The sequence below is a fragment of the Theobroma cacao genome, chromosome 5 (assembly GCF_000208745.1).
Source record: "Theobroma cacao cultivar B97-61/B2 chromosome 5, Criollo_cocoa_genome_V2, whole genome shotgun sequence".
Taxonomy (NCBI): Eukaryota; Viridiplantae; Streptophyta; class Magnoliopsida; order Malvales; family Malvaceae; genus Theobroma; species Theobroma cacao.
The window spans coordinates 3,983,660-4,000,550 of NC_030854.1; the positions used below are offsets into that span (position 1 = coordinate 3,983,660).

General features: G+C 31.1%; 1 long non-coding RNA gene across 1 annotated transcript; it reads right to left on the bottom strand.

The window, feature by feature from the left end:
* Window positions 9,056–13,459, bottom strand: LOC108662172. Its single transcript, XR_001927963.1, has 3 exons — window positions 13,420–13,459; window positions 12,658–12,738; window positions 9,056–9,420 (listed from the first exon to the last, which is right to left on the bottom strand). It is a non-coding gene; the product is annotated as an uncharacterized LOC108662172 (long non-coding RNA).

A 16,891-nucleotide genomic window follows, 5' to 3' on the forward strand; every position in this document is an offset into this window, starting at 1 on the left:
TGCTTATCACAACAACTATCCAAGCTTTTTAGATACCAGACTTTAAGTTCCAATACAATTTAGCATTAAACCATCATATAATAATCAATACATATTCAAGTACTCAACATTTCTTCAGCTCATTTTTCTCGATATTCTGTTAGCATATTCTTGCTATATCTCAGCTCTAACTTAGTTCAATTATATTGATAGGAACACAATTCACATAGGCCTTACCTCTTTTCTAGCTTACTCCTTGAGCTTGTTAGTGCTTTTTAGCACCCCATAAGCATAAAATAGGTTCTTTAATTTATTGGCATTCATAAACATCCATAAATTTCCAACATTTGTTTACTAACCTTGAACTAATTCATTATATTTCAACTAGTAGCTTTAAACCCTAATTTATGCCTAGCATTCAAGCATTCTAACCCTTACCTTGGTGGCTTAAATTCAACTCAACAAAACCTTCACAATTTCTCCAACCAAGGAAAACAACTTGCTGCAACAAAATCAAAGTAGAATTATCAACCGATCAAACTAGAGCTCATGCATTAATGGAGCTTGTCCTCATCTCATTTATCCATTTTCTAGCCTTAAATTGCTAGTTTTGATGCTTGAAGACTAAGGGAGGAACTTTGGAGAACATGGGCAGAATAAAAATCAAAGCTTTACTTCAAAAACTGAATTGGCAGATTGCCCAAAGATGGTTTCAAAACAATCCTTAGTTTTGGTCAATTCCTTGGGCAAACATTCTTCTAATGTCAACCCATGGGCATGTTGCCCATAGGCCCTTTCTTTTTCTTCTATTTCATATTTAGTCCTCACATATATTTTTTTTTCAATTTGGTCCTCCAAACTTTTCATTATTTTCAATTTGGTCTTCTAAACTTGTCATTATTTTAAATTTTGTCCTTAGACATTTTCATGCTTTCAAGGATATTACTTGTTATCCTTGGTAACTTAGAATTACAAACTAAACATATTAAGTCTTAACCTTGGAAGCTACAGCTCAAGGATATTGAATATTATCCTTGGTAACTTAAAACCATAACACAAGGATATCGGGTATTATCGTTAATACCGTGGATTCAAGGACTTTATTGATTATCCTTGGTAACTTAACATCACAATTCCAAGGGTTTTACTTATTATCCTTGATAACTTAACATCACAGTTATCAGGATTCTACTCATTATCCTTGGAAACTTAACATTATAAACTCAAGCATTTCAAATGTCAAGAACATTTCTACTTTACCTTACATATTTAATCATCAAACATACCTTTAAACTCATCAAAATATATCTCAACGTATAATCAATTCTTTATCAATTCTTTGGACATTTAATTTCAATCAAGCTAAGTCCCATTATAGGCTGTTTCTCTTTGTAATGCATGAAAACTCTCATCATACTTATATTCATGCATTCATTTTCTGTTCATGTCCAATACACACAAGTCATACTTAATATGATCAAGCTCAAGTGTGCATCTATTTGCATTCCATATCGCATATTCTAATGATCAGCAACATACTTTACCGCATTTTATCATGCATATGCATTCATATTTACATATTCACATATGGTCATTTAATTTAGTTCCTTTGGCACTAAACATACTTGTGCCGTACAAGTTCATATTATTTAACTTCTCATACATCAACTCATGAGCACATGTGGCATCATAACATATACTCAATAAATTCAGCATACTTAAATCACAATTTGCAATTACAATTCATGGCATATATGTATAGATGAAATCACTCATCAACCATATGTACTTCTATCTACCTAATTCACTAGGCAAACATAACTTTCTTCCTTAAATTCCTTTTCATAGACTAGGGTGTTATAGTTAATACTATTAAAAAAAGTAAATCGTTATTGAAACATGATTCAGACATGACTTGTTAACATAATAAGAACATACAAAGTTAACTGTATTTATATTTAGGGTAATTGTATTTCATGTTATGAACGCAACTATATGTTCAAGACACGATAATTTTTTGTCTTAAATGGATTAACACACTTAACCCAAATACAATCTGTTTAATTAATTGTGTAATCATATCAACCTGTATGGCATGACACATTTAACCTGTTTTGCTTCTTTTTTCCTTTTGATTCTGGAAAACTCGTAATTCATAATAATTGTGCTTTATTATGGTTAATGATGATAGAAATCATTTGAATTTTTCATAGTTTGTTTACTAATCTTATGACTATTAATTCTAAAATTGAACAGTAGAGTTTTAATTTTTACATTTAAGTATGTTAAAAATAAATTATAAATAAAAACTAATTTTTTAAACAGTTATTATTTCTTAAACAAATCAAACAAGTTAATCATGTTGATTATATATAAAGGGTTAATCGTGTTAAATTATGTCATATAAAATTTAATCTGACCTTTTTAAAAACTACGTTAATCATGTCATATCGTGTAACACTTTTATGTATATGTGTACATATTTAAGATCTTAAACATGTTTAATTAATCATGTCGTAATCATTATTACCCATATAATTTTTAATATTATATGTTTAAATGATTAAAACACTCGAATACAAATTGCTAGCTTTATATGTAGCCAATCAAGCACATACTTAAGGTTTATTTTTCTGGATCGTAAATTCTCTGTGGATAACCATTTTTAACTTATCATATATGTTTTCAAAAAGCGAAAGTTTTGTGATTTTAAAACAAAATTCTTAAAGTTTCTAAGATATGAAATTTTAATTTTCAATTTAATAACACCAATTATTATTTAAGATAAAAGTTAAAGATCTAATATAGATCAAAGATAAAGGTATCTAACGAGTGATTCTAGTGCATAGCTTCCAAAGGGATTCATGTTTCTAATTTTTTTAAGGTTTTTAAAACTTGATGTTAATTAATTTTGATAACTAACTAAGTAGCAACTTCTATTATATTAACTAGGAAGATTGCCCGAGCGTTGCTACGGGTTATTAGTTAAATGGAAATTTTTTGAACAATAGAGAAATGTTTATTAAGTAAAATGATAAAAATTATTTAGTTTGGTTAAACAGAAAAATAGACTGTTTGTGTAACTGTTATTTTGTTAAATAGTAATACATTGCATGTAGAGGAGTAAACATATTTGTGTACTTGTGGAGAATTAAAATGTTGAAGAAACAGAGGTAATGGTAAACGTACATTACATATTTATAAAGTAAGAAGTCTTGCTGCAGTTCTTAATATATACATACAAAAGTGTCACAGATATATTAACAGGAGTTGCAAAATAGTGCCATACAAAATGATGTGATTGTGATATTTTTTGTTGATTTTTCTCATTTACATCATTATAGCATAGAGATACAAAAAAGATGTGGGATATATGGTCAAACTTATGTTTCTATCCAAAAAGTTTGGTTCTGATCATGTTGCTGGTGCTTGGCATCTGTTGTTGAAATGAGAGACATAAGTATTGATTGTTTTGATGATGTTATTATTTGAAGATAAAATAACATAATTGGAAGAGCTTACCTATTTGATTTTCATCTTCTTTCCTGTAGACTCTTCTGAAAATAATTCATTTGCTACCTATGCGTTTGTTGGTGATGGTGGTATTTCTTATTGGATATGTTGGATTGTTGGTAGTGCTAGTTAAGAAGATGTAGGTTGTTCATTTAGTGAGCTTGTTCCCTTGTAAGTTGCGGATGTGTCTGCTGTGGAATCTGTGCAGTTGGTTGAATCAAATATTTTGAAATTTGTGAGTCCAACTTCAATTGCTTTTCCTGTAAGCCCTACTTTGAATGTTCTTCTTGTGTTTATCAATGCTTTACAAGAGGAGGGAGAACCATTTTGTTTATTGTTTTTATTACAGCTAACTCACCGATGGTAGCACCAATTAATTTTTCAGCTTGCTGACCAAAAGCAAGCAATTGAATTTTTCAAGTGAGATCTTCAACTGTTAGTTCCAGAATCATTCTGTAGTAAAAGTGGAAAAACTGTGTGATTTGTGCAGTTCATAATAACATATTTTTTACTGTAGTTAGTGGAAAGAAATTTTAGAGATACTTATGTTAAGACTGATGTTTTTTCATCATGGATTGGACACCAAAACTTGCCAGCACAGAATCGTAAACTTGCTGCACATTGATTGCAAGCATTATAGTACCATCCATTTGGCGCTTCAACATTAATAATGGTTGCAGTGAGCTGAAACTTGGTATTTTGTGGTTGAGAACAACAATATTGTATACATGTCAAAAACAATATGATTTATTGTTTATGAAGTATATTAAATGACTGGTTCTTGTTTTTTGTGTAGAAAAAAATGAAAGTATATTTTACCAATGTCTTTCTTAGTTCAATTGATAGTAGATCAACCACATGAATATATGAGAATGTGGAGTGTTGTGCAAAGTGGTACTGAGTAGATGGTTCCAGCAGTTGAAGGTCTACTTGTATGGGTTCGTTTTGGTATCTAATAATCAGTAGTCAACTGTTAGTTAATTTTTTTTTTGCTAAAGTAGATTTTTCTTGTTTAATATAATGGGAAAAGTGCTGGTGACTTTACTTGTGTTTGAGTTCATCAACTTCTGGAATTTATGGATCAATGTATACTCTTGTTGCTGAACAGGATGATGCGTACAATGATCCTACAAATTTGCAGTACTTATTTGTCAGTATATTCTGTATGTAGAATATTGAATGTTGTTAGCACAATAGTAAAATGATATGTACTCACGCATGTAAGTTTTAATCATTAATCTAGTGAATGCAAGCACAACATTTGTGTTTCTCTGTAGTATTTCTTATTCTTGCACAGATAATGCTATATCTCGATACAATACTACCTTTAAGCTCTCACAACTGTTCCAGATGATGAAAAAGTGAAAGTTATTAATTAAAAATTTTTGAGAATGTGATTCTGTATATTTGATAGTAAATAGGGTTTTTCATTTACCTTGCATTTTGAATGTAGATATCTCATTTCTGGATAGGGATATCTCTATTGTTGAGTTATACTTTTGTGACAGGTGTTATTGTTGTTACCATACCAACAACATCTATTATTATTTAACACAAAAACAAATAAAATGAAATCAGAAAAGTTGCAGTGAAGTAAAGTTTGATTCTGAAGTGTATTTTTAATATTACCTGTCAAGACTTTTTTTTTTTTGATATATCTTGTGAGGAAGATCTTTGAAGTGCACAAAGTTAAAGTAGTAGTCTGGATATTGATTGCTGTCTTCAGCAATTTCTTTCAGTTCTGACATACTTGAAAGAACTATCATGAGATCTTCAGGAAGAACATTGAAGTTGTGTTTTGATTTCATGACTCGATATTTATCGATGAGATAAACAGAACCTTCTTTTAGGATTGGTATAAATAGAGGTGCATCAAAACCTCTAACCATTGCTTGCATAACATTTTTTTGTAAGTATCAGAAATAGTTAAATTGGGAACTTCTATTATTGTTGAATTAAGTGGAATTTGCAATAAAAAAGGGAAAACATTGTTCTGAATTTACCTTGGCATCAGCAACTAGGAAGTCAAGACTTAGTAAATTTTCTGGATTGTCAGGAGTTGTAGATTTCCAAATCCTAAGAATCTTGACTTTGATTGTTGTTGGGGGTTTGAACAATTGCAAGTCAGTCAGATATTGAAAATCCATTTGTTCCTGCAAAAGTGAGATGGAAAACGATAGTTTGGTGTGAGTTGAGACAATAATTGTAATTTGTAAAGACTTTGATTAATACAGTCATGGATTATAGATATTAAGTTGTAGAAGTATTGAATATAAGAATTCATTCTATAGCTAAAATGAATAATAATGATGAAATGCAATACATGAATAGATGTTAATGAAAGTAACAATTTGCAAAAGAAATGGTGCAGAAAATAACATATTATAAAGATACAAAGCATTAGGTGTGTAATCAATGAAATATAATGTAACAGACAAAACATAAAAAACTGTGTTAAAGAAAGCAGGAAATTAAGATAACTCAGTTGTAAGTTATCAAAAATTTCTTTGTAGATTATATTTTTTGTTTGATTCAATCGTTGTTTGTCCCTGTTCAGAATCAAGATTTTCAATCCCTTTCGTGATGTAACTCCTAACAATGCTACATATAACTGACCATGTGTAAAAATAGGTTTTGGCAAGTACAAACCTACTGTATCAAGGGTTTGTCCTTGACTTTTATTTATTGTCATACTATAACATAACTTAACTGGAAATTGCTTTCTTTGAAATACAAAAGGTCATTTTTGTTGTTTGATTGTTATTACTATCCTCGGTATAAATATTACATTACCTGCAAAACATCCTGAGATTATTTTGCCTTTTATGACATTAGCAGCTAGCTGAGTAATGAGAATTCTTGTTCCGTTGCAAAGTCCAGAACTTTGATTTATGTTCCTCAATAACATAATAACTGCACTTACCTTCAAATCAAGTTAATGATTAGGAATTCTAGGAAAGTTTAGTGAGTTTAAAAATTCTACCAGATATAACAGTTCATGCTCCATTGAATGCTCTGTAGATTTTGATATTTGGTCAATGTTGAAATATGACCTAAATGTACCTGGAATCAAATTAAGCACATATGAGTTTATAACATCAATAGTTTCATTGTAGGGAGTGACAATTGATCTTTGTTTCAAGTAATCTAAATCTGAAAAGTTTTTCCTATAGTTTGTCATACACGGCTGAGACAATAGCTTCTATCGGATCTTCAACAGATGGTAGCAATAAATCGTCTGGTATTTCAATCCAACATGGTTCATCTTCATCTTCATAATTAAAAGCTGAAATGTTTCCATTTCCTATGTCCAGCAACCATTGAGCAAAACTTGAAATTTCAGATCTAGTTTGTTCATCAAAATTAGACTGCAGAAGTCTCATGTTTGTCTTCAACTCATATATACAACAATTTTTCCATAATAGTGATTGATTTATTAATGCATCTACTATATCTGACTTTGCTCCAGCTTCAACAACAGGCAATATTTGTTTGAAATCACCTCCTAATAATACAATTTTTCTACCAAAGGGTCTGTCAGCAGTGTCTAGACAGCTATCACTCAGTAAATCTTGTAAACTTTTATTTAAAGCTTCAAAGCAAAATTTGTGAATCATCGGAGCTTCATCCCAAATAATAAGATTGGTATTTTCAATTAATGAAGCAAGCTGTGTACCTCTTTTGATCTGACATGTTGAACATTCGTCAATATTTAGTGGAATCTTGAATCTTGAATGTGTTGTTCTTCCTCCTGGTAACAGTAGAGATGCAATTCTAGATGAAGCTACAACAAGAACAATTTTTCCTATTGATCTAATTCCTGAAATTATTGTTTTCTATAGAAATGTTTTTCCTGTACCACTATGTCCATAAACAAACAACATCTTACCTTCATTGTTTTTGATAGACTTTTTAACGGCCTGATAAACATTCAATTGCTCACAATTCAGGTTTGACAAAGATTGTAAGTGTTCATTAAAAAGTTCTTCTAAATTGTAACTCATCTCTTCATGAATTAATCTGTTTTGCAATGTGTACAAAGAACCTTCTATGGGCAGTGAGAGGTTAAATTTTGATAAGGAACTGGAATTTCTGTTGAAGATTTTTTCTAAAGCTATCAAAGTAAAATTCTTTATCTCATTTTCTGGAACTTTATATTCAGCAATCCCAAAAGCTTGTGTTAGTTTATATTTTATGTCTTCACTCATGTACTTGCAAGTATTTTCCCAAAGTGATGTAGGATCAGCTACTTCACAGAACATTACAATGGATACAAAAAGTTGCCATAATTGTTTACTGCTTGCCCACTCTAAAGCTTGTCTCATTGCTTCTATCCATTCTTCATCATTGCCAAGTAATCCTAATGCTTGACATGTTGCCTGATATGTAGAATAGACTATTCCTTGTACTGTTCTTAACTTTTCAAAACTTATTGCACCTTTCATAACATTCAATAGTAGTCGAAGAGAGTAAAGTTCCCCTACTGCTAGATGAACATATGTAATTCTTCCAATAAATTTTCCTTTTTGTCGCTTCTTCCAAACTGTTTCAGATTTTGACCAAACCCATTTTGTTGGAAACTCAACATAAATTAATTCTCTTGCACCTTCATACAACAAGTTTGTTTTCATCCATTTTGTGAACATTGTTTTTGTCACATCAGGTCTGTGAATCACTCCATACAAATTATCAAAATTATTAAAACAGATATTTTGCTGATTTGGTAAATGAATTACTAATCTTTCAACAGCTGGTTGATGATAATGTATATCAAATGCAAACATTCTCCAGCATGATTCATAAGCCGATAAGTATCTACAATCCAAGTATAGTCTGACTTCATCAAAACAGTTGACTATATTTTGTTGTTCTATATTGTTATTTAAACTATTATTGACAATGATTGCTCTAGCTCTGTCTGGACCTTTATTGATATATTTGAATAAATACTTTATAGCTTTTGATCTACTACAAAGTTTAACATTAATATGAGCTTGATATTTAACAATCAAATCAACATTATGGGGCACAACAAATCTATTATCTAATTCAACATTATTCTTGACAACAACACATGATTTATCGATTATTTGTCTTCTTCTATAAACAATAAACCTATCTTCATTGAGTATACTTTGAGACTGAAACTATTTTGGGAAAACTTTTGAACATTTACCTCTAGTCATACATGGAGAAGAAGGATTGTACATACCACATGGTCCATGTATCATAAAATTTGAAACAACTTCATGGCCGACTAGATCATGTTCTTTATTTGGAATTTCAGCTAATATTATTCTATTGACATCTTTGTCATTCATACACTTTGCAGTAGATTCTAGCCAGAGCAATATATGAACATGTGGTAGACCACGTTTTTGAAATTCTATTGCATATGTAACTATAAAACATGAAGATACACAGAAACAAAAAAAAAACTAAAATGATGAGCATTATATAATTGAGAATAAAAATGAACATTAACAATTAAATAAGTACTGTTAAGCAATTGAATATATACAAAAACTTTACTTGCTGAAACTTGTCCAAAATGCTTGTTTTTGATAAGGTCGTCCATGAAATACTGAAGTTTTAATTTAAATACTCTTGAAACTATATCAGGTCTATCTTATACTTGTTGGCCATGAATGATAGATAAAGCTTCATTGATTTCTGACCATCTTGCATTACAAGTAAATGTTATAAACAAATCTGGACATCCATAATGTCGACAGATTGCCATTGCATCTTGATAATTCTGGAATAGATACTGTGCACTTCCAGTAAATGTTGCAGGTAATATTATACGTTTTCCAACTGCATTAGCTTCTAAATCACCTCTCGACACAGCATCTCTTAATCCTTGATAAACTTCAGTCCTTAAAGTTTTTTGATTATTTCTTACAAACTGTAATCTCATTTCTTCAACTGCACAGAAGGCATCGACGATAAACTGTTGAAATAGCCTACCACCTCTGAGCAATGTATTTTCGCTAGGATTTCGTTGCTGAATGATATAAGCATAATATTCCCTCATTGAAATATGTTTTCTTTTTGGTTTTTTCTTGACAGGAGAGTCAAAATAACTAATATCCAATCTATATCCATCCTCTCCATATGGAAACAATATAAGATACTGCATTGCCATAAAACATGGATGAAGCTCACTTATTCGCTTAAGTCCATCAGTTTTATTTTCAACTATTATGTCACGATAATTGTCAGATTCTCCTACATCTCCTACAATCAATCTTGCAAGTTCTGATCCAATAGGAGTTGCATAATTTTTGTCTCGATTATTTCGAGTTTCAAGTAGTTTAATCTAAATTGAAATGTTATCTGATTCTTCACACCGATCTCTAGCTTGTCTCAACACTTTAACTATTTCATTAGTCTCATCAAACATTTTGATTAAACCTTCAACTATAAACTTATCTATTATATTACTTGTATTTTGATGTGCAAATATAGACATTCTATTTGATATATCATTATCAATATCATATATATATAATTGTGCAAATTTTGGTTTATGTCCTATTGTAGGAAGTAAAGAACCAATACGATGATGATTTTGACCATTGATTCTAAATATATATGGTCTGACATTATTATTTATACTATTATCTATCCTACCACCAATAGAAGTAAATTGAAACATATAATTGTAAATGCTAATGTTTTCTCTAAATTTACTACTTCTACTATTTCCTTTGTAATCTAGCAAATCATCTAAGAAATGTGGTGTACACTTAAATGAAGGTAATCGCTCTGTACCTTGCTGATAGCATCATGTAAATGTACAAAAAGCTGTGGCTTGAGTTGTATAAACTCTTTCCTCATACCACATTATAGCACCACAAAAGGGACAAACGGAGGTTGGTCCACCAAAGTTAAATGTTGAAAATTGTTTTCCTATTATGTGAGTGATAGTAAATAATATGTTACACAAATTACAAAGTTAATATTTAGAAATTAGGAAAAGTAAATTATAATTCACACATCACTTACTTGTATGTCCACTAAACCTTAATTGGTTTGAGTTTTCATTTACTTGTTCATATCGTACAACTCAAGAAGAAAGAATCCTATCACACGCTTGATCTTTTGAAAAGAGCCAAAAAATATAGATTCATAAACAATATCTGAACAAAAAATTGCTTGAGAATCATACAAAAAGACTATACTATCACCTAAAAATCATTAAACTTATGCATGTACCATCAACATGAAGTTCTCCTTCTTGAATTCTCCTCGATATAACAGTTGTCATGAATCGATCATCCATAATAGGTACATCATATAAATTTTCATAATCAAAATCAGATGCTTTTAAAGACTGTAGAGATTCATGACCAATGATTTAAACATCATATAGATTTTCAAAATGAAAATAAGATGTATCAGCATTATGCTCATAATCACCTGAATAACTACTGTTTAAACCATTATCAATACTGACTTTGTTAACAACTTTGATCACATTAGTATTAGTTGTGATAGGATTTTGTTGCATACTAAATGAAAATATTGGGTTTTCATCAAAGGGTACATCAAAAAAATTAATTGATAGACCAACAGGAAATTGAACAGACTGAGTAACTTGTTTATATGTTCCTCTTTTTCTCACACGTTCATTTGACATTATATCAGTAGAATATACCATATATATTAAATATTTGTTAAATAAATTAACTTATATCATGTCACGATCCGTAACTCCCATTGAGCTCGTGACAACCGTCACGATGTCTTGATAGACATTCATTATTCGGAATGCTAATCGAAACCTCGCAAGGCTTAACATCAATTTTCTTGCTTTCCTTGTGAGTATTAGTTACTAAAATCATGTTTTAAAGTGATATGAACCAATTTCAATTCAAAAACAGTCAAAGAGAAATTTCAATTACACAGGAAAATTTTGGTCATTTTCCCAAAATTTTCGAAACCAGCTAAAATGTAGTATATGAGAGAAATTTACACATCTCATAACCGAAAATAAGTTTAGATATCTAAAACATTCATTTAAAGTGAAATTATAGCTAATGGAAAAAAATAAAAATAATGAATAAAATATTTCAATTTTTCATAAAACAATTTTTTATAGAATGCTACGTAAATAATTTTTATAGCGTAAAAATAAAATAAATTGCTACATATAGTAGCACATGCAGCCAGATATTCAAAACATTTAACAATGACATGTGGGCTCCCGAATGACTAAAAGTAATGAAGGCTGTGAACTTACAGTTTTTGAGGATGCAAGTCCAACTGTAGCCCTTAACGAAATGAGTTATCTACCGACTATCTTAAGCCTGAAATGGGTGAAAATGAGGGTGGTGAGATTATATAATCCCAGTGAGTAAATAAATATCATCTAAAATATCTAAAGCTGAGTAAATGGAGACATATAAAATAGATTAGCATAAAAATAATTCACAGCATTTCGAACTCATTTTAATAAGATAAAATAGATTCATTTCATCCAAATAAACAACGAGGCTTATGATTTCCTGAAAAGCTTGGCTCGTGACAAAATCATTCTCATACTCAGTTGTCAGGGATACCTTGGTCTGGGGCTATCCCAACCGAGTCCACCAAGGCTGTTAAAAAGTCATGTATGCATAAATCATGTTTTTATTTTGAAAACATAGCCGTTCCTTGGCGTTGGCTGAGTTCACCCTCACATGGTGGTTCACACATGTGGTGGTTCAGCGTGAAGTGAACTCTAAAGTTTTACTTCAGAAGTTACCCTACGCGCCTCTTCAACCGAGGAAAGATTATACCCGAATTTTGTGCCCCTCAAAAAGGCTAGTCCACAGAACCAGCCACTGCAGTGACCAATCTATAAACCACCAATTTAATAAAAATTCAACAGCAAGACATGGCAATTTTATCATTATCCAGCCTATCAAGGCAAACAACAGTTTATACATTTTCAACACAAATACCCATCCAGCCATTTATGCCCACATTATCATAAGCCATTCAATTCAAAACATAATTTACAATACAGCAAGTAGTCTCCAATTACTCCATTTTCAAGTCATCATTAAATTTCAAAATAATTTATAAAATCATTTCATTTAAACACATTTTTCATAAAATTACAAAATCGGATAAAAATATACTTTAGATAATTAAGACGATAATAAGGTTATTCACTGTAATGAGAATCGAATTTGGGATACTCTGATTCTGGATCCTCGGATATTACCTCTTTACTCTTGCCAGAATGCTCACCACCTAGACATAATACACAATAAGCAATTTGCTACATTTGTGCTAAACCGTTGTAAAACCAATTCAGGCTCTATACTAATGCATGAAATGGGATGTGAAATACTCGGGTAACTATCTAAATACGATGTTCAATATAAATTCAATTATGTACCTAAATAAAATGATATTGGCCTAATTCGATCTATCACTCGATTAATTGACCAATACGTCCAATTCAACTCAAAATAATTCCATTTCTCTGCCAATACTCCAAATCATCAAACACAAATTAAATAACTTGAAATATGATAAAATCATCCTCACATTTTCTCTTGAAAAATTCAGCCATGGTGAGTGCACTAACAATATAATTTTTCATGCTTGATTCTCACACCATAAATCATTCATTCCTAATCAAATCACTTGAAATTCAATCAAATTCATCATCAATATTCCACATGGAATAGTCGACCAATGAAGGTGATGTAAGAACATGAATTTTTCTTGCTTGCTTTTAATACTTCACATCACCAAACAACTAAAAACACTAGAATAACATGTTTTCTAACTAAATTCATCATCAAATTCTCTCTCCTAAGGTTTGATCAGCACACTATCCTTCATGATATCTTGTGATTCAACCATGAAAAATACAAACTAATGCATAGGAAAGGTAGATCACAAGCTAGAATTAAGAAATTTCACCTTTGATGGCTTGATTCCTTGAAATTTGGTGAATTTCTCTTGAATTTCTTAGCTAGGGTTTTGTTCTTCTTCTTTTCTTCCCTTTTCTTCCTTTGGCCAACCAAGAGAAATGAGTTGGGAGGGTTTATGTGCTGATTTCTAAAGCCAATTATAAATGGATGAAAATTTGACACATGTCACCATTCCATTGGCCCATGTGTCATACTTACCCATTAAGCAATCTCTCTCCACCATTTAAAATTCCTCAATTATTCATAATAATAATGGATGAAATTCATGTGCTGAGAAAGTGTTTGGTGGTGAAAAATTCTAATTTTTGCCCATGGGAGGCAAAATGACTATTTTGCCCCTTATGCTCAAAAAAATGTCGAAATTAAAATTTTTCACCTCTCAAACTCAAATTATGTTCTATATGGTCAATCTTGGTCAAAAACTTCTTCCAACATTTCAATTTTAACCTCAGGTGGCAAAATGACCATTTTACCCCTACGTTATGAAAATTTCAATTTGACTCTAAATCGGTTCTTGAACTCCGAATCACCATTTTAAGTCATTCTGGGATTTTAAAATTCTTAATTTCATCTTAAAATCTCTATTTGGACAAGTTCGAGGCTTAATTCAACTTTATTGTACCATTTGGTACATTACCGTCCTTTAACGATTTTCGAAGTACCTAAGTAAGCAAACATGCATTCTTATGTAGGAATAGCATAATAAACATATTATAAAGCTGGGCTTGATAGCACTACCCCCCTTAAAATAAAATTTTGACCTCAAAATTTCATTTACTAAACTCAGAGAAAATGTGAGGGTATTGTTTTCTCATCTAATGCTCGACTTTTTATGTCCTCCCCTTTATAGGGAATTTCAATTTGTTCACCTCATTTACCTCCAATTCAACTCGAGTACTTCACTTAAGTCTATTATTATCCTTTAAAATCAGATCAACAGTAACCTTCACAATTATGATCTCTTATATCGAGACACCAAACATGCTTCTATTACTATTATTAAACTTGAACCATAACTCCATCTCAATCATACCAATTTCGATCGCATTCTATACTTATTTAGGTATACCAATCACTATCTTATTACTTCATTCCATATCAAACTTCTCGACTTTCATTCATTCATCCTATCCTCATATACTATTGTGTAGTTTACGGCATTATTAACATGTCATACTCATTCCTGTACATATCCTCAGCGTTAGGGAAGATTATTGGCTTCAATTATTTTCACATACTTCATGTTTACCTTGCATTTAGGAAATTTCAATCTTCTTAATCCTATTAATCCATCTTATATGGCTTAATCGCACTATAGGTTACATTCCCTTAACTATTTCCCTAAAATTCCTTAAGTCGCCATAAATCGACTTCTAGTAAGATTCTTAATCGTTACATTATCTATACAACTCATCAAATATATTGAGTTCAAATCTCGAACCACTAAAACCATTCTTCATTTTAGTTGGGTACATAACTAACTCCACACATACGTATACACGCACATTCAAATGTCCATATTCCTCATTATGTATACGGATCTCTATTTTCAAATGCCTTCAGACTAATTTCTTTTTGTTCATTCCCATCCATAACCAAGATTCAATAGAATAATTTCCATAATTCATACAAATTCTCATCATGCCTGTGCATAGTTCCACATCATTTACATACTTATACTTTCTTCTTATCATTTCCAATTATATGCTTAAGTTTTCTTATACTATATATCATTGCATCACAATGTCATCTCCATTGAATTATAATCTATTATGCGTGTATGCTTTATAATCCCATTGATGCCTCAAAGATTTATCTTAACTTGATCATTGCATCTTATTCAATACCATAATTCCTAAGAGTCATCCTTTTTCCTCGATTATCCTTCATGCCTCTACATTACCTTGTATCCTTCTTGCATTCCGATATTGATTTATCACTTAAAACTCAGACTCATTTGAATCATGTATGCCTCAAGCATTTCGAATTCCAATTTTCATAATATATTAGGAAAGTTTCATTATCTGACTTCATTATCAAGGTTAACTTCAATCATCTTTTGTTCCACTCTTTCATATGAACATAACATCATTCTCCCTTAGCCAATTTACATATTGTACTTGAAATTGTAAAACTTGAAACTATGTCCTCCTCAAGTACTTTTCAATGTCAATACAAGTATCACTCTCAACTTACAGCTTCCTTTTTATGATCACATAACTTAGTGCTTGCTTTCACGAGATCCATGGCAGAACTTCTCTTGAGTATTTCCTTAGGGATATCTATCTTAAACTTATGTCTCACAGCAGGTGATCACTTAACTCGTGACTTAGCCGTTTGGCTCCTTAGCAAGTTTCAAAATCACACATCTTATACTCATCTCGTATAATTTATAATTCTTTCTCAAAGGTGTTTAAACATTCTTGAAACACTTAATCACTTATTTGCTCTTTCATACTCCAAGTATATCATTTCCATAAAGGCATGCACTTGCTCACCAAAATATTTAAATGCATGTTTAACTACTTATGCTTCAACTTATCTCCAAGGGTTTCTAGCATACCACGTGGCTTACTTGTGTTGTCACTAATCCTTTCCTTTCAACAAAGTCAAGACAAGATTTGTAAATTCTTGTAACAATATTCTATATAAACTCATTTGCTATATCATTCTTGACACTTTCATCACTTGGTATTGACATCTCTTATCAATATCTCATACATTCATCTAACATTTCCCTCACTTCCTCTTTAACCTTTTACAAAGTTTACTTTATTTCTTAAGATTTGACTTTAGTCAACATATTATTCATCTTAACACTCCCCTAATGCACTTAAGACTCCCAATAACGAAACTCGACATCAAAACCAATGACCATTTTCCAACTCGTGAGTCCAATCTTTATGCCGCTCACAGTTTGCTCATGTTTTCTAGCCATTAGGGGTTCTTAACGCGACAACGTTTGATAGTCAGTATTATGGCATTGCAACTGTTTGAATTCACTTTATCCTAGCAACTCTTCTACCTTTAAAGCTACTACCTCAATTATTCACAATCGTGTGACTTCCCTCTGAGTCTATACCATAATTAGCAAGACTAACTTTCTATCACAAGTGCGCGATCAGAACATTGATTTAACGTATTTATTTTGCCACTAACATTCATATATCTTTACCATATCATTTAGTACTAGTTTGCTTAAGCAAAAATCTCCAAATTTATTCATAGCTACATGTATCTCAGATTGCACATCACTTATCATCAGTCAATAAATCCCACTTGAGAATACTCTTTCTATATTGTATAGTGACTTCACCATATACGTATGACACCACACACATAATTATTCGTTGTTTTCTAGTGTTCCACAATTCCTTAGTATTCACAACTACTGGTCTTCTTTGTCTTACAACTCATATAGTCCAATCACTTCAACTTAAAATCGTCATGAAATTAATCCA